Source organism: Balearica regulorum, chromosome 7 (assembly GCF_011004875.1).
Source record: "Balearica regulorum gibbericeps isolate bBalReg1 chromosome 7, bBalReg1.pri, whole genome shotgun sequence".
Taxonomy (NCBI): domain Eukaryota; kingdom Metazoa; phylum Chordata; class Aves; order Gruiformes; family Gruidae; genus Balearica; species Balearica regulorum.
In genome coordinates this window covers 33,983,873-34,005,740 of record NC_046190.1, presented here as the reverse complement: position 1 = coordinate 34,005,740, position 21,868 = coordinate 33,983,873, and the positions used below count along the sequence as shown (strand labels likewise).

At 43.6% G+C, this 21,868-nt stretch overlaps 1 long non-coding RNA gene across 1 annotated transcript in view; it reads left to right on the top strand.

Moving 5' to 3' along the window:
• The window catches only part of LOC142602643 (uncharacterized), a 60,431-nt gene extending 40,073 nt beyond the window's left edge, over positions 1-20,358 (top strand). The window contains exons 11-13 of the long non-coding RNA XR_012836400.1: positions 6,723-6,877; positions 16,932-17,090; positions 19,664-20,358. This is a non-coding gene — a long non-coding RNA (uncharacterized LOC142602643). The remainder of the gene's footprint in view (positions 1-6,722; positions 6,878-16,931; positions 17,091-19,663) is intronic.
• Positions 20,359-21,868: the final 1,510 nt, after the last annotated feature.

Below are 21,868 nucleotides of genomic sequence, written 5' to 3'. Positions count from 1 at the left end.
TTTCTTGTGGAAAACTTTAGGTTTTTTTGAGAGGGGGGAAAAAATGCAAGGTAGAAGCGACTGGTTTCCACATCAGATTCAGGAACTTGCAAGTCTTCAGGTCAAATGACCGATTCTCTTCCTTAAACTCAGGGCTTTTTTTATGGGAATGATGGTTTTCTGCTGTCTTGTGCTGTTGTGATACGTCATGGGAACATCTGGCAAAGACGCCTGTTGGACCTGGAGTCCAGTTGCAGGAAATGGTCCGTGAAGGATAATGACATCTAAGCTCCTGTAAGTCACTGGGATGTTGAACTTCTTGTCAAATTTTGGAAATTTCTTCGCAATTTTCTATGCAAGGCAGGCACTGGGAATGAAAAAGGTCATTTTGATAAAAATCCAACTTTTCACTAAAATCAGTTCTCTTCAGCACCCTGTCCCAAAATCTGTTATGTTCACAGTGTTCCAGAACAGCCTCGCCATCTGTCAGAAGCATTTTTAGGTAACAAATTATTCAACCTAACTGTGCTCTATCTTCGCCACACCAGTTGTGCATGTCTTTGAAAGTCCTTGGGATAGATAAGCCTGAAGCTCCCAGGTGCCTGTGGGAATCCCCAGATGCTGAAGGGGGAACCCCTAGAGCCAGGAAACAGAAATATCCCAAGGACATGGGTGTTTCTGAGGCACCAGCCATCTTCTGAGTAGAGATGTCTTTACCTACTACTGCAGAAAGCAAGTGTGTTCCAGCACGGAGGTAGCGCTGTTTCAGAGAGGAGCGTATGTCTTGCTCTCCCTTTAAAATGGATCCTCTTTTGCATATTGTGTATTCTGGTAGGAGGTGGGAGGTCACACTCAGACTCTTCCTGACAAGTTCCAAATTCATATTATCCACCCCCAGTTACTGCCTAAAACATATGAAGGGTCCTCAGATAAAGGATTCATCTCTTCAAGCCGTGTGTCCTAATCACGGGGCTGAAGATTCAGCCCTTTTAGGATCAAAGCCTGAATTTTTGTTGCATGATTTCAGTAGGAATAAGAGGGGAGTCCCCTGTCCAAAGCCCTGTGGTTAAGGCACCTTCTGAGGAGGTGAGAGACACGGGTTTGAACTGATGAATACATGTCTTCTGCTTCCTTTCAAGTGCATGCTAATTACTAGACTGTGATATGACAAGCAGACGGAGCCACTATCAAATCAGTTACTCAGCCTGGGTTTTAAAAGAAAGTGGCCACAGCCAAGTTTGAGATCCCAGCCAGCACTGGGTCGGCGCGTTCGTAGCTGTACTGTCGCTAGTGTGGGAGGTAGCCAGGCTTTCTGAATCTGGGTTTCAGTCTGGGTGCGAGTTCAGTCAAGTCTCCGGGGCTGGGGGATATCCTGGGCAGGTGGGGGGTGAGGTGCTTAGAGGGCACGGGCACTGCAGGCTCTGGTGGGGAGGCAGAGGGAAAGCCTTCTCGAGCCATAGTTCAGGACTTAATTTTCTCCAAATGCTGAGACATAAATGCAATGTGTCACGAAGAGCTGTTGAATATTTTGTCATGAGACCACTAATGAATTTGATAGCCACCACATTCACCAGTTGGTGGAACAGATTTACCCATCATGTCTGAATTTGAGTTTAAGTGAATGGGACTTCACTTGTGGTTAAAGGGCTGGGGTTTTTTTTAAATTTACTGAAGTACCTTGCTGGACTGGGACTTTTAACAGTGTTACTTTGTCTCCTTCAAGTTAAGGTTTTCTTGTATTCTGAAATGATGTGGCAGAAGGCAAAAAATAATCTTGTGACTCATTAGGAAATAAACAGAGGCATAATTGCCATCTGTGTTCAGTCCATTTGATCTTTTCTCTCTCCAGTCATGGAAAAAAGTTCATAAAAAAAAGTTTGGTTTTGTGATATTTTTGAGAGAAGCTGGCATAAAAAAATTACAGAAAAGAAAGGAAAAAAAGAAAACCCAACAGTGGCTCTATACATTATCTTAGACAAAATGGATTAAATTTCTGACACCCTACTCATCAAATTCTGACCTTGATTTGACCCCATTGGCTTTTTACTGTTTGATGTTCTCAAACGATTTGGTGCCACTTTTCCTTAGTAGTGCAGTTAATTTTGAGTGTTAGATAGAGATCAATAGTCATAGCTTGAAATTGGCACCTTTGGAGGAAAAATATGTTGTGTGGCAGTAACATAGATTTGATAGTACTTCAGTTAAGAAAATGGTGTACTCTTTCATTATTGTTTCCAATGACAGTATCCAGAGTGTTATTTCATTCTCCTACCAAGCTTCTGACAGTCTCTTGTAATATCTTATCTATCAAAGAGTTTTCATTCCTCTCCTTTCATGCTTGGCTTCTGGAGTGGAACTTTATTTAAAAGGTCCCTGAAATTAGAAAGAATGACCATGGCACTTCTGCTATCAAGCTGGTCAGTAAGAAATAAACACCCTTACTTCTAGACTCGCATCTGGCCTCCTGCTTGCCCACATTGAAATCTCATTTAATATGCTGGCTGTAGAAGGAACACTTAGCTGTCAGGAGGAGGTAAGTTGCCTGTTGGATAGGGTCTAGTCTTCTCACAGGTAGCTGGGTTTTGCATATTGGCATTAAGAGGAAGGATGGGAATGCCATCCCTGCCTTTGTCCATAGGAAAGTGCCCTGTGCTTGCTTTCAGCCCACTGCTGCAGCGAGAAGTTGGCTTCCATTTGCAGGGGATGGTTGTTCCTACACTACTCCTTGGAGTAGCTGCCTCTGGGGTACTGGACTGGGGCTGAGGCAGTCTCTAGGGCACAGGATTTGCCAGGACTGTGCTCCTTTCTGTGGGATCCCACCCCAGAGCACCTGGTACTGTGGAGGTGTGATGAAGCTCTTCTTCAGGCTTACAGCAATGCAGGTGCTGAATTTTCAGCACGCCACTAAAATCTGGCTGCAGTGCAAGCGTGCCCTTCTTCCTGTGTACCTTTGGATAGCCTGACTAGTTCCATCCAAATTTGACAGGTGCTTGGAAATACCTTTTTGATCAAATTCAATGAAATTACCTATCTGGAGGTAGGGAAGAAAATGCAGGTAAGCCCAGGAGAGGAGAGGCTGTGGAGAGAGGCACTTGGCAGAGAGACGTCATGACAGTCTCAGGAGCAGGGAGATGTCAGCCATGGCTTGTGCCTTCTTCATGCCAAGGAATCCAGCCTTTGGACACAGATGAATAAGGAACCTGGCTGCAGTGGGCTGATTAATTTTCACATATTTTCTAGGAAAATCATGAGCGCTTTTGTTCAACCAACTACTTGAAAAACATTCCCCTGTCATCCCCTGAAAAACAAACCCCTCTCCCCTCCCCCCCAAAAAAAGAAATTTTCTTAAAAGAGGAAGTAATTTGTTTGTCAGGTGCTCTGAAGAGCTTTTTAAATGCCAAGCACTAACAATTTCAGATCAGCAAAGTCTTTAGTTTCTCTTTTAACTTGGAACCAATGACAAAAATTACCTGGATGTGTTTTTGATTAGTGGTGATGATAAAGCAGTGAAGGGTGGAGCTGTGCGGAGAGTTGTTCTCCTGTGCATTAGTTAACCATTTGAATTACTACGGTGTAATCTGGACAATTGTTCCTTTTACACCACCAGCCTTGTGGCTGCTGCCTGGGAACGGAAATAATCTTCCTCTCTGCTGGGAAACAGTCCATTCAGATGTGCCGATGGGATATTCAGACTCCTAATTCAGAGGAAATCATACCACCAGAAAACCTCATCAAAGTGACCGCTATCTGTCATGGCATGTGTAGCTACTCTTTCTAAGTGAATCACTTCAGATCTAAATGGCAGATGAGGGGACACTTGTCTGCTACACAACGTGGTGCTCTGCAGGAACTGATGCTGATGGTGGCAGTGGCCGGGCAGGAGAGGCTCAGGCTGTAAGCTCATTGACTTGATTGAAGCTGTTGGCAGCCACCAGTAATTGTTCCACTGTTATCTTTCACATTTCAGTGTGTTACTGCCATTATTCCTCTTGTTTGAGTTTGTGATTAAGAGAAACAAATGCACTTAGTAAAAAAAGACCACAAACGTAGTAATTTGATACAATTTATTAATACATGCTTCACAAGTAATCCAAGAGCATTTCAAGAGTTGTCCCTTTAGGATTGTTCGGCTCATTACAACAGCTGGAAATGAAGGAAGAGTGTTACCAAGCGAGTTCTTTCTACAGGCACAGCTCTTTCTTATCCCATTCCACAGAAAGGAATACCAGTTTCTGTTTTTCACCCTCCATGGCCTCTTCAGGCTGTTTACTTGAGAACCAAGTGGCCAAGCCACACATTATTTTTACACATTGGAAACCAAGATGCCCCATTAATACCATATCGATTCTTATTGACTCAGTTCTCTAAGTCATGATACCTAATCTCATTGAGGAAGAGAGTGCACAATAGGCAAAGTACTGGCTTGGATGGTATGCAGGATCTTTGGGTGGTGTAAATAACTGCCAATCCAAGAAATTCAACAGAGCATTGTCCATTTACAGTCACTGAAGATCTGGTCCGTGTTACTAGCAGTGAAGTCTTTTTGGAGCAAAAGAACAGGGAGGCACTTCCAAAAGGCAAGGTTGTCTTATTTTTGTAAGAAACCTGTGGCATGTCATTATCAGCTCTTCCTAGCAGCAATCAGAAGTTACGGAGTCTGAATGCAAATGCAGACTGCAGGGAAAATAAGAGGGCGACCAGGCCCCATTTCCAAAGGAGTCCTGCATCTTTGAGTAGGCACCTCTGCAGAGATTCACCTCTGAATGATAGCTGTTGTGGCAGATGCACCATGATGCTTTTCATGACGAAGTGAGGAGTTCTGTAACAGGGACAGACCTCTGAAAGTGCTAATATTTTCCTTTCTTCTTTCGTTATTATTCAGTCTCTGGAGAGCACATGCAGATAAAATGAGGAAGAACTATTTCTCCATGACTTTCTGCTGTTTAGCAGAGGACCAGTGACAGAGTGATAGGATAAAGACTGCTGAGAAGGGATGTTGGAGATATCCATGACTCATGCTCTGTACGTGACAACACCTCTGAGGCCTGCAGATATGAAAGGGAGTTAGACCTTGTACGAAGGAGCTTCATGCTTTCGTTCTTTGACTCAGGCCTGGAAATGCTTTGTGTACTGCTTTCCTGACATTTATCGTCTCCTGAAGGCAATTGTATTTAGCATGCTTTTCAGTAGGCCTGTGTTCTCCTAGGCACAAGCCCCAGCCTGCTGTCAGGAAGGCTTGGACCTATCAAAGCGATGTTTTCCCAACGTTTAATCTGCAGTTGTCTGGAGAGGTTTTCCCTGATGGGAACGCTGGGGGTGTGCTGAGATACCAACTTCTCAGATGCGTGTCTGGGGTTCATATATCATCTTATAGAGGGCAGTCCATAGGTGTACATGTACTCCAAGGGGAGGACTGAAAACTTAAGTTCCTTTCAAGGGTGTGTCTTTGTGGTGGACTCCTGCTGTAATCAATGAGCTCATGATCAATCATTAATTCCTCTCCTAGAGACAAAGCCTCACTGGTGCTGAGTACCAGCAATTCCCATTAGCTTCGATGGCAGCTGCAGGGGCTGAGTGTCCTGGTCATGTCTGTGAGACTCTGGCCCCAGGGCTCACCTCCTGCAAGGGGCAGCCATAGTGTAATTCCTTACTCTGCAGCTGGACGTTCCTACCTGCCAGATCCAACTGCATTTGGATACATGCTGTTCTCCTTGGCTGGGATTTGTTACCAGTGGAATTAAGTTACCATGCTGCTTTAAATCCAGTTTAACAGCAGGAAGAAAGATTTAGTAAAAACAAACCTTTAATAAAACTTTGTTTATCTTAACTACAATTTTTACCATCCCCTGAAAGTTGTTTAGGTAGGCCAGCTTCTTCACAAACCCTCTGTGACTCGTCTGGGCCCTGAGCAGCTGCCTTCCTTCCCAAGTTCAGTTTTAAACCTAAACCAAGGCTCAGGCCTTGCCTCCCAGCAACCATAAAGTGTGTTTTGAAAAGCAGTGCCACGTAGCTGCTTCTGCTCCTCTTGTTTATGCTTTTCCCGACTGATGCGTTTCAGTGCCAATGTACATTACTCGTGAGTTATTCTAGAGCAGTTCCAAAGCTGTGCCAGGGAGTTTTCCCAGTTTATGGCACCAGCTGTACAGACAGGTGTTTAACAACCTGCTTGATGGTACATTTAGGTGATGCTATTGATTACTGAAGCAACACATTCACTTACAGGTAAGACATGCTTAAAAACGTCTTACTCGGTCAGGACTGGAGCCTTTAATCTGCTCTGCATACTGCAGTTCACCAGGAAGGCTGGATTTGGTCACTGGGTACAGTGGGAACAAGAGCCAGCTCCAGACCACTGAAGAGTTGAATGAAAGAGGGTAATCACTAGAAGACTTTGCAGATGAGATTTGATTGCCTTGCTGAATCTGGGAATTCTTCAGGAATGGGATCTGCGAGGAATCCCTGGCGTGCTGCTCGTTACATAAAATTGCTATTAATAGGAAATTATTTTTAGAAAGGAAGCTGACATATTGTAAAAGTGTCAAATGATAATGATATGGTAGTTTTGGTATATGTAATGTGCGTTTGCAGCCTGGATTGTTAGGCGCTTCTAGGTTTGCTAGAAATTTCAGGTATACCCTTACTGCAACTTTTACTGTCGGCAAAATACCCACCAATACTTAAGTAAATGAATTTGAACACGAACTGCAAATTCAAAAGAAATGTCTTATTTGCTTTATTACTAGGACTACACATGTGCTGAAAGAGTTTGGTCCGGTTCATTAGAGCCAGATGTAAAAATGCTGCTTCCAGCTAGCTCCATCCCCTGCAAACTGCCTTCTGTGAGCACCTTTCCTCCCTGCTGCCCTCTCCGGCGAGCCCTCTGATCTCTGCCCAGCAGGTGAGTGACTGCTCATCCTCTCACCTTTACAGACCTTTACCTCAAAGTGCCCACCCCCTCAGTAGCTGAGGTCAAAGCCTCCAAGTCTATCCAAATCTATAGTATTATTTGCCTGGTGTATACCCATATTGGTGTGGCACAGTTGCATTCTTTGCATGACTGTACAGAAAGGAGTGTCTGAGTGTTTGTGGATCTGGAAAGGACCGCTTTTGTGTGCACACAACTGGTATGTGGGGCATGAGTAAGAACAGTTATGCAGTTTTATAGAGCAAGAACAGTATGCTGGGAAGCTCCACAGTGCCTGTGATATCTTGTCTGAGCTGTTTTGTTCTAGGACTGCATTTGTCTAAATTGTGGTGATAGCCATTTTGAACAATGTCTTGCTATAATGTCCTGGAGCTGATTGTAGCAATGCAATAAAAAAAAGGGATTGTGTGAAGCAGAGGAAAATACTGGACTTTCGTGCCTGTAGGGATAATACAATGTCTGTTCTGCAGTCTGTTTAGCAATGCATACGGAAACAAATGATCTACGGGGTTGTTTAGTGTTTTTCCAAACTTTTATTAGGATGTTAAAAGTAAAATCTTGGCCGCCTTGAAGACAGTGGGAAACTGCCTTTGCCTCTCTTGGGTCAGGATTTCTCCCTTCCGTCTGTATCTCCTGTGATTGGCAAATCACCAGAAACCCCATTGCAGCTAAGATAGGAGAACAGAGAGGAGCAAGCATCTGAGCTGTACTTTCTAAACAAAACAGAGTTCCCCCAGGTGCTGCTCAGGCCCCTGGCCACCCTCAGTCCATCTCCATGCTGAGGGTCTCTTGAACAGAGAGGTGGAAAGAGCCAACAGGAGACAAAGCTGCTTGAAAACAGGGCTCAGAGATGGTAAGGGACTCATGGCAGGCCAGGGACAGAGCTGGGAAGAGACTCTGTTGGCCTGACCACCTCTGATTGTGTAGCAGTCCATTTGAGTAATGAATTTGGGTAGTATTACAAGTCAGTAAAGTTACATTGAGTTAAATGCATCCCAGAAGAAAGCAACTTCTGCTCTAAAATCCTGACAAACAAACCAACCAGACACCTCCCCCCCCGCCCCCAATTGCCCAGAAATCTTGCTTATGATATGTATTAGTGCCTGGAAATTCTCCAAATTTAAGTGACAAATGTTTGGAGCTGGAGTGTGTGAAATGGTGCCATACCTCATTTCTGAGCAATGCAAACATGGACCAATTTGACCGCATGCTACTACAGCTCAGTCATGGGCTGGGAATTTCTGTACTGAGTTTTAGCCTAAGAAGAGTTACAACAGCCCAACTTACAAATCTCTCAAAGATCTTAAAAAGATGCTACTGATTGCCAAATGATAGCCTCTTAGATATTATTACTGAAACTTTCTGGAAGTAGTGCAAACCAGGAGGGAGCAATTAATCCTTGGAGTAACCCCATTTACTCTAGCAGTTTGGCCCCGAGGGACTAGGAGCACTTGATGTCTGACAGCAGCCCCACATGTCAGTATTTCTCCCCTTGTTCATTTGCCTGCTTGCTGTGGTAGATTTCATGCTGTTATAAGCTGTTTATGTACAGCCTGATCAAAGTACTTAACGACAGGGTTAATTTCTACGTATAATGAGGAAGTCAAGACAGGAGACAGGTACTGTGTAATCGAATTTTTCATTTTGGAATTTGTTTCTCTTCACGTAGGGCTTAGCTTTGATTTTATTACCATTAATGTCTGCATTTACTGTTCTTTCTAGTCTCTCGGATGAGCTAAACCTACTGTGGAAATAGCGGAGGCACTGAATTGTTCCAACAACTTCCATAAAAGTATGATGATAAAGTAAAGAGAGTCCATAACTTCTCTGCAACAAGACCTCAAAATGCATTTTGGTTTGGGGGACAGTTCTTAACAAAATTATACTGCTTAAATAGTCTACTGAGACATCTAATCCTCTTTTTATGACTCAGTAGGTATGTGCACAGGCATGGATGCTTAGGTATGTGTGTACGTAGCCAGATAAAGAGACAGAGATCAGGTTAAAATCCAGAAATCTTACAGTTTATGAAGTGTGTGTCTTCAGCAAGACTTTGCAGACATAAATGAATCCCCACAGCATCTCTTTGAAACAACTGATGGTGAAAAGGAGGTTTAGTCCTCGTGTCTCAAAAGATGGAAATGAGACGCGGCGCGTTAGATCTGCATTTGCCCTGCTTATTTTAGTTTTCATTTTTAGATGCACTGAGCATTGTGAATATTTCTGGACATTCTAAAATCTAGGGGTACAGAAGAGATGGAGGCCTTAGAAAATATGGCTCTCGCTGAGGTAGAGCCATCAGGAATCAAGCTGGAAATGAAGCTGGGCATATCCAGCTCACGCTGCATCCACTGTTTCTCTTTTTCTAGCCCTCTGTAAATTTTAGGAAAACGGGGATTTAAAAGTTCATGTGATGCTAAATTCTGTGAACCACTGTTAGCCAAGTTTCCTTATAGCTGAGGTAGAAATCTGTCTTTGTGAGGATAGTGTGCTCTTCTATTAGCACCACCGTGCAAGCTGTAGTTTGCAAATGAGGTGGGAGGCTTTGCTCATGCTAATTTGGGCTCAGTCATGCACCTTCTTTTCCTCTTTTACATGCAAATAGCAGCTGTGTCAGTCTCTGGGATGCCTGCTTGTTCCTTTAACGAAGCGATTCCAGTTCATACCTTCAACCAGTGCATTGTGCGTGGGCAGAGGTATAGCGCAGTGGTACAGTTGCTGACAAGGAAGGAGCTATGATGGAGGTTGGAACAAGTTAGTGAAATAGAGAAGTTTTGAAAGAAGATGCTGAGCTCTTCTGGTGTCTTTTCATTTATTAAAAAAAAAAGAGAGGGGGAGGAGAACAGCAGAGGACTACACAAAATGATAATCCATGATCCTGCCTCCTTAAAATGGGATCTCTTGATTGCCAGAGGGATCCATTTCTTTCTTCTGAACCCAAGGGTTCAGGTAGCAGCCGTGGGGCTGGAGCTGGGACATTGGTGGGCTCAGTGCAGGTGCTCTGATTCCTTGCCGAGGTGGCCCATTGCTGAGGGAGCGGAGGTGGTGAGCTCTCCTGCTGGGAGCCACGGCGGGACCACGTTCGCCTGGCTTCTGCAGGCCCTGTGCTCCAGACGGTCCTTGGCCTCACCGAGCCACTGGCTGCTCTGCTGCTCTGCTCTGCCAGCGTTTTCCATGGTAGGGCCATGTCTGCCCTGCTGCAAAAACAAGGAGGTTCATGGTACGTTCTTGGGGTCAGAAGGCAAATTGAGTAGAACTAGTTGAAAATAAAGCATATTGACATGATGTTGTGTTCTCCTCTGTCTTCAGCCTTCACCTCTGCTTTATGGTTGTGGCCACTACGTTACTGTGGCCTCTTCCTCTTCTGAAAGGCCATCCCTGTTCTTGTGTCAGAGGTCAATACGAAATGAAATCAGATAAAATCATTTCCATGGCATCACTTTGGATGCCACTGAACTTACTGAAGAAAGTAGGCATTAGTGCCATGTGGGTCACACAATGTAAGTGGTGCACAACAAGGACCTGTTTAAAAGGGTGTTTGATTTAGGGTGCAAGGATTTCCAGAAATTTGGCATGCAAAGTTTTTTAGGAAGGTCAGCTCAAAGAAATATGATGTCCCTGTGGAGTTCTCAGTTGAGTCCATAGGTGGCTTGCCACAAGGGTTTTCAGAAGGTGACAGCCCACCTTTCAGAAAGCTCTGGCTCTAGTGTTTGTCTGTTCTCCCCCAAAAAGACTGGCTTGATGTCAGTGCCACAGTGGGACTCAGTGGACAGCCAGGACTCTGGCTTCTTTATGTGTCCATGGACGCCCTTGGAGGCTGTAACATAACAACTGTGAAAGACCTGTGCTTCAGCTCCCCTCTGACCTGCTTTATAATCTTCTTAGTATATCCCCTCTGTTTGTGTGCAAGTGACAGAGCGCAGAGTAAGGGGAAGAAGTGCGTGTACCTGCTTTAATCATACTGATGGGGTGAAAGTGATGCCATCTTTATATCGGGAAGGCCCTTAAACACCTCTCTAGCCTCTCCACTGATCCGTGGGGAAACAAGGCTGTGACCTGTAGGATTTCCATTGACTTCAGATTTGGCAACACTAAATTAACTGGGTAACACGTTGCGACACAATAGGATGAAATCCTGGCCCTAGTAATGGCAGTGGATTTTAGTACTGATTTGGAAGGTGTTTTAGGATTTCAGCTGTAGAAATTAGAGGTGAACCCCACAATGAAATAATCTAGTTATTTCCTGTCAAACAGAGACTCCTCAGCAATGTGAGTATTACAGAAAATGCTTTTCAAATGGAAATTTATCCTGTTGCAAAGGAACATCTTGAGCTATTGACCCTGCAAAGTAATACATGCATATAATAAAGTTATAGCCTGTCTATTTAAAACTTCCTTGTAACAATGTGGGTGGATCTGGTTATGCTGTTCTCCGCCATAACGACGATTTATCCAAAGCAATTTGTTGCCTGGCTTAAATTTTGCAAAAATATCTGATCTTTAAAACCTTTGAGAAAGGGAGATATTTGCACCTGACATGTCTACAAGTAACTTAGATCAGGTTATTGATCGGTCCTGTATATGTTGTTTTCCAGTGGGAGGATGAGATGGAGAGGCCAATCCATTACTGCAGCTATCTACCACTGGAAAGCAATAGCGCTAATGATACAGGTTTTCAATAGCTGATTTATATTATCCTGCAGTCAATAAAACCTCAGGATTTTGTCACTGTACTGTGTAAAGCAATGCTCTCAAATGCTGGCAGGCCCCAAATCTGACTCTGTAACACTGCTGCTGTGATACAAGTAGATGAAAACTTAACAAAACCCCACGAGTTCTTCAGAGTATGGTCTGTTAGAGCTCTTTGCTCACTAGTCCTGTGAGCCACAAGCTGGTATGAGGCTCGCGCCAGTGAGCGATTCCAGTAAAGACTAGCTATGGCTCCACCAGCTTCTCCCCAGCACCGTGCCACCCAAGGGGGAAGGATGAAGGAGGTACAGTCCCTTCCCTGAGCAAATATTGCACTTAAAATCTCAGCGATTGCTAATCTGGTGGTGATTAATAAGAAATCTGTGTCAGTGGCTATAAATGAGAGGCAGTAACTGGATTCTGTCTTCCTCCTTCTAGTGATGTGGGTACTTTTGGCACCACAGAGGAACTGCCCCTGAATCCACCACGATGCAAAGCTCCCGAGGGAGAGAGCACAGCAGTGAGGAGCTATGTTTGCTGGAGAAGGCATTTGACAAGCCATAGGAGAGCCAGCCCGAGCAGTCAGCGCACACGGTCCCGTCCTCTCTTTCGGCTCTGAACATGAGAGTGGTCACATCAGAGCAGACCGTCGTAGCAGGTCAGCTCGGCTAGGCTGGGACTTGCCTCGGCATGTGTTGGCAGTTCCCTGCAACATGTGCACGAGGGAAAGGCTGTGCGCAGACCCGCCGTGCGCTTGGAGAGGAGAGCCTAGATGTAGCGTGGAGGTTTGCATGTTCAGATGGGCTGACCTGCAGGGACAATGCATGCTTTTTTGGACTTGTCCACACCCTGTTTTCATGCAAACATTTCATGCAGATTTGTAACATGCAATAGCTGCCAAGCATCCTTTACACAGTCACAGTCTAGTGACTGAAGGATCCACTAATTAAGAAGCCCCTAATTAGGCTTTTAAATGATAAACTGTAATAGCTCTAGTGCAGCTGTTGTAAACTATAGAGTAAATTATACCCAGTTGAAAGAGGCTTTAATTACGTATTTATATAACAGACTTTAAGGACTTCGAAAGATAAAAGAATTTTTAGTATCTGCAATTAAAAAACCAAGAGAGTAACAATAGAGCTCTTAAACCAATGAAAGCAAGAAAATTCAGAGTTAATCTGAAAAGCTGCGCTGGTACTTTCTTTTATGCTCATGGCGTTCTAATTTTTTTGGGGGTTGTTTTTGTTCTTTTTTGTTTTCATAATGGATGAGATAAAGAAGTATTGTCAGCCAGGAGTTTATGTCCCCCACTCTCAATTTCCTAGTTTTTGTAGGTCCGTGTACAGCATTAATGTTACTTTGGCAAACCTTCTGTGGTTTCATTTTTGCAGAAATCCTAGCAAGATGACCCTTATCAGCAAGCTTTTCCCCTTGCATATCCTGATTTACCGAATGGTTAGTTGTACACATGCCTTTGTGAAGTCAACAGCTCAAAAATTGGTTGTACTGGGCCCTTGGAGACCATGTTCAGCCCAAATCTGGCCTGTGTATTGTTGGTGCAGTTTTGGCAGCCATTTGCCGTGCTGTGCTCACCAAGCGGAGAAAAGGTTTGGACGTATCTGGGACTGTTTAGCTATTTGGAGATTGTGCTCTGGGCTTCTTTTTTTACGGGGCTCAGTCCTGCTCCACTGAAATCGAGGAGAGTTTAGCCCTTGACCACATTTGGGGCCGGAGGAGACTCCAGTCTGCCTACCCTTTAGACATCAGCACTGCTCTTCTGCCCGCAGCTCTGCCTGACAGTGCCTCTCTTGGTACCTCACCAGTTCTGTCTCCAAACTGGCATCTGCCCTCAGCCTCCTGCATTTACCCAGCCCTGTTTGCTGCCCTTCCTTGCCACCTCCGACCAAACTAACACTGATGCACTGCAGTGAGCAAATGCCTCTTTATAGAGAAAAGGAAGAACGTCTCTGGTGTGCCATCCATTGCCTGATGGCTTCCCTCATCTCTTGCCAATTCTTTTAATTTCTTAGATTACCGCTCCTCAGGACAAGGGCTGTGCCTTTTGTGCCTGCGTGCTGCCACCACATAGAGGTTACACTGTGATGTGCGGAGAGCTCAGGACCTTTAGCTGCTCTTAGGGACTGGCCTTCACAGCTGCAGGACTTTGCTGCCCATGACAGGCAAACAAGGTAGTGCTTTTTGCTTATTCCAGCCACATCCAAGTATTTTTATCTGGAAATGTCACAGCAAGGGAAATAAGGAATACAGTTCTCATAGTTAATTTTTATGGCTGATTAATTAGCCCAAAGAGTATTAAATTGTGCTAATGTAGTTTGCCTCTTCGATGCTGTCTTTTGACTTCAATGGAACTAAATACATGCTTAAAGTTAACTACATGCCTAAGTGCTGTGGTGAATCGGGGCCTAGGGCATTAATTAGAACTTGGCTCAGATTTACTTTCAAGGCTTTCTCCCTCTCTTTTTTTTTTTTTTTTTTAACTCTTCAGCGCTCAGCAGTTTAATTGGTATGCAGATGTTCTCCTTTATTGCTGGCAGAGGCCTCTGTCACTGTTCTGAAGGTACTCAGACATCAAGGCTGGTACAGTGGGCAGGAAGAAACCCCCCCCGAAGGCTTTCAAGCTTTGTGGGATATAATGATGTATGAGACAGGGATTCCTTTGGAACCTGAAGGGAACATGACAGACAGAATAATATGGGAGGAAAACATTGTCTTCACAATTGAGACTGATGGTCTCATCTTGTCTCCTTGTTATTGTTACCAACCAAGACTGAAATGAGCTTTCTTATGAAGAACTTCATTTCATGGCAGGTTCTATATGTTGGACACACTGCGCTCAGTGGTAGCTTTCCATCCAAGGTACAGATATTGACAGGCTCTGAGGAAGCCTTTGGGGTGGTGTTTTAGCTTAAAACCTAAAATTCCTTCCAGCATTGAGATGCATTTTGTCAGGAATGACAGTTGCAATTTGATAATCTTTTACCACTTTGCCTGCCTATCTCAAACAGCTAGCTGGAGGGGAGAAACCTGGAGTTGTTGGGCACAGGAGTGTCAGCTTTATGAATCAGCTTTTCTCGCGCTTTATTAATTTCACTTTCCAGTGGTTAGCGCATGTTTGCAAGAGACAATTGATTTGTACGGATCTGTGTAGGATGCAGCAAGGCTAGGACTAAAGAAGGAGTGCAAGTTGACAGTAATGCAATAGCTCTAATTGACAGATATCAAAGGCACTATTTAAAGCAACTTTTTTCCCTGCCGCTTATGTTAAAAATGTCCCTCAATTTGTCCTCCGATTGCCATGTTCAAAAAGAGGTGTTTTCATGTATATTCATTTCAAATGGATTAGCTGAAATATCAAGTGCTCATTTTCTATACTTGTATTTTCAAGTTAGATGATTCAGAATGCTGTTGTGCAAGGTACTGGAAGATGTCTGTTTCTTAATTCATCCAGAGTAAAAGCTGTCTTTCGGGGACGCTTTGCACGTATGAGATTTGTGTTAGTATTTTTTGGCACCCACAGTTTCATCAGAAATGCATTTCAGCTAATGGGAGACAGAAGGACTAATACACATGCTGTATGTTGTGGGTGCAAAAATGCAAATAGAAATTACACCCACCATGGGAAGGGCTGGGAAAACGTACCTTCCTGGATGTGAGCAGGGCAGGTTAGGAAACATCATCTTCCTTTTACAATTGGCTGTTACTCTTTACATTTCTGGAGAACTGGGACCTTGCTGTTAATCTTACAAAAATAGATGCTGTGGTGAAGCCTCAGGCATGAATAAAATTGGATGTTAATCTTAAAGCAGATTTTTTACAGCTATGCACTCACAGCCAGTGAATCCAAATGATTTTGGAAACTCTGTGTTTGTTACTTATTTAGATCAAAATGCCATGGGGAAGAGGTCAGTGGCACAGGTACATATTTTAACACTTGGGGCTCCTTAAAGTTGAGCAGATAAGCACAGCAAACATTGAACATTGCTGGCTTGACACAAATAATAGGCAAAGCTGAAAAAAGCCTGCTGACAAGAGGAGTGGGTGTTGGTGGGTGACTTGCTGCAGTTTTAGAGCTGTTAAGTGTAGGTTTTTTAGCATTTTCATTATTTGAAAGTGGAGTGGTAGTTTCTTCACTCCCTCTGAAAAGTTACTAATTTACTCTGAAATACAGGGTAACCCACAATGATTTAACAGATTTGTAATGTGCTTTACAGTGATTTCAAGTAACAGACACCCTCCCTCTCACCAAGCTTCCCACTGTCTCAGCTCTGCCCTCACTCCTTTCTCTGTATACATCTGCACCAAAATGCAAAGCAGGGGCTGCCCCAGCGTGGCTTTCATCAATCCAGCTCCAGTGCCAACAGGTTGGGCGGCTTTGACCACCAGTGCTTGTCCAGGTTCGCTTCGTTCCCGGTGTTCAGACGCAGAGGCTGTTAGTTATGTTTGGGTGTTGGGGATGGCACCCTAGACTGTGGAGTGGTTCAAAGGCTGCTGCTCTGCTGGCACTGCTGCAAGCAACCAGGCCTGCCTTAGAGAAGCCCTGCCGTGCCTTTTGCCTAGTGTGTGGACACGCCTAGTGGAGCGTGGCCCAGGGCCGTGATTAAGGTCCCCAGGATGCTTCTGGAATAGAGGCAATGTTAAGTACTCTGCAGTCCTCTGTGTCTGATTCAGAGAAGACAGCTGAGTTGTGTTGCCAAGGGGCTGTCCGACAAGACAGGCAGCCCGTGGGGATGGGAAGCGGTCAGGGGATTTTCTCCGGTTGTCAAGCTGAACGGATCTCAGCTATCTCTCAGTCCAGCCAATTCGTGCCTACATATCGCTGTGCTGAATAACCCTGCCTATGGCAGGATGCTTAAGCCAGATGCCCTTTGCATGGATGATATTTAAACTTGATGGAGCCTCACTGAGAAGGAGCTGGCCTTGCCTTTACTCAGAGAGGTCTCTGGTGGTTTGTGGTAAGGAATTGGGACCTGGGGCTGAAGCCACAGCCTCCAGGATCAAACCACAGAATTTACACAACTGCCAAGGCCTGCCCATTTGCCTTCCCAGCTGAAGGTCTGTGTCACCACACATCTGCTGCTTTTCTGTCTGCTCTTGTCATTGCTGTTTGAGGGAAGAATCTGTTTTGTTCAGTATAGCAATGTTGTCTAGCTTAGTTTAATTTTATTAGCTGCTGCTGATTCGTTACTATTCAGTGCATCCATGGGTTTGTTTAGTATTAATAACCAGGGGTAGAAATACTTGAATGGAAAGCTAGAGGGAAATGCTGAGGTTCTGGAGGACTCCAGGGTTTCTCTTGCTCTTCGTTTCCCTGTTCTAGGAAGCCTGGAGAACACTTACCCATTCATAACAGAAACTATTGAAGATGCACAGACCTGAAAGGTCACTATAAGTTTCTATTGCTCTTCTGGTGTGACTAGTATAGATCATGCCTTCTAGCAAACTTTAAGGAAGCAAGCTTTCGTTACAAGGAGAGATGGTAAGTTTTTGCACCCAACCTCTATTTGGAAAAATATTTTGTTGTGAAACCTTTCTTCTTCTGGAGGCTTGAGCCAACTACTTTTGATCTGGGAGCTTACAGTGTGGGTAAGCGCGGCCAGATTAGGCTGGATAGATGTCACCCTCGGGGATTCGCACGTGTAACTCTGCTTGACTTGAACTGGAGAAGGGCCAGAGTGTGTTCATTTTCACTTTCTGTCACCGAGAAAAAGAAATGCTTTTCTACAGAAGCTATAACTTCTTCCTTTCTTCCCAAGTAGATGATGACTAAAGAAGGCCTGAACTGAGTATAGATATGCTTGTATTTACTTGAAATGAATGTAGCTCATAACTCTTATTTTAGCACCAATCTGGAACACTACTGTGAACAGATTTACAATGTCTGCCTGTTCCTTACCTTGGCATTCTGGCATTTATGCTCGTTCTTGCACCGATGCTTGGGAGCTTAATGAAGCCAAATGTCTGAAAGGTGAGTAGGTAAAAGGTAGATGCTTTCATATACAAACCTGTTCCTTTTGTGTGCTCCATAATAATCTTTTAGTTGTTAAATATGGTTTTGTTCTTCTGATACGAAGGGTCTCGGCACTGATTTTTGTTCTGGTATGTGTGTCATCAGCAGAGTTATTAGCTGTGTTACAGTTGCATGGTCCTTTGTTGCTGGATTGAAAAGATCTACTAACTTCAATCATGTGTTTTTAGACTAGACACTCACAGAAAACCTTTACTGTGTTTATAGAAGAGCAGATTTAATCTGGAAGTCATTGAGAGAAACCAATAAAGAACTTCCTTGATGTTTTTTTTGGAGTTACTCTGTGGAACTGAATTGCATGTTTTCAGGTATTGGACATAAGGGCACTTGAAAGCATAGAGAAGGTTAAGTGTAGATGATAATGAAAATGTTAACGGTATTTATAGGTGGGTCGATAATGTCAGTATATTAAAGTGATATGAAATATCTCTTTGATTTCATGGACAGTGCCTTACTATATACTGTTTACTGTAATAACATGATCCTTGGTATATACATTGATGATAAGTTTAACTTTTTATAAAGTTTTTTAGTAATCCAATTGCCTTGAAATGCCTTATGAAAAGAATGTTTATTACAGAACACATACAGTTGCTATCTGCCTAGTGTTATCTCTGTTTTAGCAACCTAAGCTAAGAAAACACATTTGTAAAAAACGTGCCAAGCAGAGATGGTTGGTTGTTTTTTTTTTTTTTCTGTTACACTTGCTGGAAACATTCATCATCAGTTGGAGATGTGGTCTTTCAACTATATTTATTTCACTCAGATTATATGTAAATTGCAAGATTCTTCAAGCATAAAGTCATATGCCAGGAGTGTAATATTAGCGTTTCTTTTAATAAGAATAACTTTGGAATAAGTACCTTCTCTAGTGAATTGCCTTCCTTGACATTCATTGCTGTGTACCATATTTGTAGAACTGGAGTAAATGGAAGGAAGGAAAATACCGGAAAGTGTTTCTGTAATTGGAGCTGGGTTTGGCAGAGAGTTCTGCTTTTCTGAAAGGAAAAAAAAAAGAGGAAAAAAAAGAAAAAAGGAAAAAAGGAAAAAAAATGCTGGTTTTGACTCTTTTTGACTTGCCATCCCCTTCTTTTGCTGTTGTGTACTAGAATAAAAGAATAAAGGTGAGCACTAGATGAGCTGTGAATTCCCTTTGGACCAGACTTTGGGAATCTGCTCCGACACGCATTTTGGTGTCATTTTTCTTGAAGGACTTTATTCAAAAAATGTCAGAACATGGTCTTCCAATAAGATTTCGCATAGTTTGATAAATGTTTGGATAAGTTTCATACCATCTTATCAAAGTAGGCACAATAGTTCTTTCTTGAGGAACTGAGCTTAAATAAAATGCTGATTTATGTTGGTGGGATAATAAGTGAAACTACAGATCCAAATCAGTGGTTTGTTATTCTGTTGCAGGAGTAGGCTGAATCAAAACCTCTGTCAACAATTAGAGCTGAAATACTGAATTAACATACTGAATAGTAGTGTGTCAGGAGTTTAGTCTTCTACTCAGGACAGCATTGAGATGCACCTTGCTCGTAGAAGCTCTGGAAATGTTGTGAGACTTGGACAACCGCAGTGCATCCTCGGTCTGCGAGAATGTTGCTACTCTCTGAGCGCTGCACACTCTGAGCGTGTGCTCGGCTGATGGACATCTGCCCAGTATTGGGGGAGCTTGCTAGTATGGGAGACAGTCACAGCTGCTCTGTCAGGATGGTTATCCCTGTCTGGTGGGGCAGCATACAGCCTCTGCTCTCTTTTGCATCTGTGAAACTAGTATAATATTAATTAGTTTGTCATCAGGCTTCATTAGTGAAGCCCCATAAAACAAAAAAGGAATGGCTCTATAGTGACGCTAAAATTTGGTATGCCGTTTATATTAAGTGGGTGAGCAGAGATCAGTAGCCATGAAGACACTGCTTTTCCAGAAATGTGAAATATTGTGGTAAAATATCTGGTAAAACCTGAACAGAAATTTGGTTACTGCCTGCTAAAATGGTGACCTCTTCCTTTCTAAATAGGTTGGATTCTCTTCTTGATGAGACCCCTGCACCTTCACCTAGATTCCTCCCCGGGCAGCTGCGGTGAACGGATCTGACCACCGAGGGAATCTGGCCCACTGAATTCCTTTCTTTTCTGTGCAATTGAATGAAAAGTGTGTGTCTTGTGAAGAACAGTGACTGAAAGAAATATTGATGACTGCCAGGGCATCTACAGAAAGGGATAAGAAAATTACTCTACTACAACAGGGAAGACAAAGGGGCTTTGTTAACTCTTTCTTGTAGGTTGTATATATTAATAGTAACAACTAAAGTTTTGTATTTTTTCAGAGAAACACACAAGGCTTTGAATTGTATTGTTTTAATTGCAGCTAACTGAATGAATTAAGTGGAAAATCGCACACAGTACTTTGATTGTCTAACTCTCTGTATGTGAGGCTTTGGGAACAGTTTGTTATTATAAAAGAACAGCACTAACAAGAAATCAGCCAACATATAATTGCTAGGCTGAGGGGCAGTTTGGGGAAAGCTGATATTTATTTATAAATTATTAAATAAAAGCACATAATATGTGGATCATTTCTCACTGCCTCCACACTTCATACATTACTCATCTTCCTAAATTTCATGATCTCCAGGACATTGCTGCTTATAACCAGTGCAGGCATCAAAACCACCCACGTCCAGGAAAGGAGATGCCTGTGCATTTGTTACGATGGCAGTTTTGGTTATGGGACTGATCTAAGAACATGAGCCTTCAGCTCAAGGAAGGGACTCCTGACCAGGCTTTTAAAGGTTGTTTTGAGTGCCTAAAGTACAGACGAGCACCTGGGACTCTGTTCAGGTAGCCTAAACTCTGGCCAGTGTTTCCTAGTGACCTTTGGAGATGTACAATAAAAGCCAGTACCCTAAATAGAAGGACATAAAAGTGATTTAGGCATTAAATTTAGCAGGGTTCTCAAAAAACATTGGTTATCTAATTCCCATCAGTTTTGGTAAGAATGAGGTAACTTCTGATTGCACCTTACGCTTCTTTCTGCACACTTAGCACCTCACTGCCCTGGGAAACACAGCCACTTTGCAGGACACAGATGGGAGGTAGATGGTGGTTGGATTTGCCAAGAAGGTGGAACAGTACTTCATCCTCAATGCTTTTGGCTACCAAATACCTGTTCTAGCTCTCCTGGGGGATGGAGCTGCAGTTCTACAGCATAGATTTGTGGGCTTTTTTCACCGTTTCCTCTCATTTCCAGGCAAGAGCCAATAAACTGAAATTATTGGGGATTAGCCCTCCGAGGCTTTCTAGCTGTGTGGGCAGAGCATTCTCCCCTCCACCTTTCCCTTGGCAGCTGGGGTGATGATTTCTGGGAAGGCGCACAGCCCAGGTTCCTCGCCTTGCTGCCTTTCTGGAGGGGCAGCAGCAGGCGCCAGTGCGTGTGGCGCGCAGAGTCAGGTACGTACATAGGGCAACCAATAATAGTCTCTATGTCAGAGGACCCGGTTGCCAACCAGGTGCCCTGACACGTAGGCAGTTCCTCACGTGCCCATGTAACGAGAGGGTGGGTAACATCCTGGCCTCACAAGCGAGATATCTCTCCTACAGACCGAGAGGCCCCTGCGTTCTGCAGCAGAGGGTCTGGGGACGGAGAGGTGTGCCATCCCTGCGTAGCTGCCACTGCCTGACACATCTTTGGGCTCACTGTGCTACTATATACAGATTAAGTTCGTGCCATACAAACAAATCACACTATTAAGCCACTTTATTTATGCAAATTTAAAATGGCAGAGGCTTAATTTTATGACTTCATCTGCAGGCATGTTAAAACTTACGTGTCCACACTGAGGTGATTTGAAGATTATGTCACTAATACAGACTACCAGCCTGGCTAATGTGAGACTATGTTGCGCAGAAGGTGCTCGAGAGGTGGAACTGGGCAGGGTTTAGCTTTGCGCAGCTCTTGCCAAGAGTTGTTTGGTATGCTTGTCACTGTTTTTTGAAGTCCAAAAATATTTTCCCCCAAATAACCTATTTTTCTACAAGAAAACACAGCTGCATTTATGCAAGGTTTCGGCTTTTACAGTAAATCTGGTTTGTATAGTTTCTCTATGTATGTTGCCTGCATAACTACCAACAGTCATAATGAAAAGCACAGTTTTGTTACGTGAGCTTTCAATAGTGGTTTTCAGTAATTTAGAAAATATTGGAGCTACTTCCAACAAAGTAAA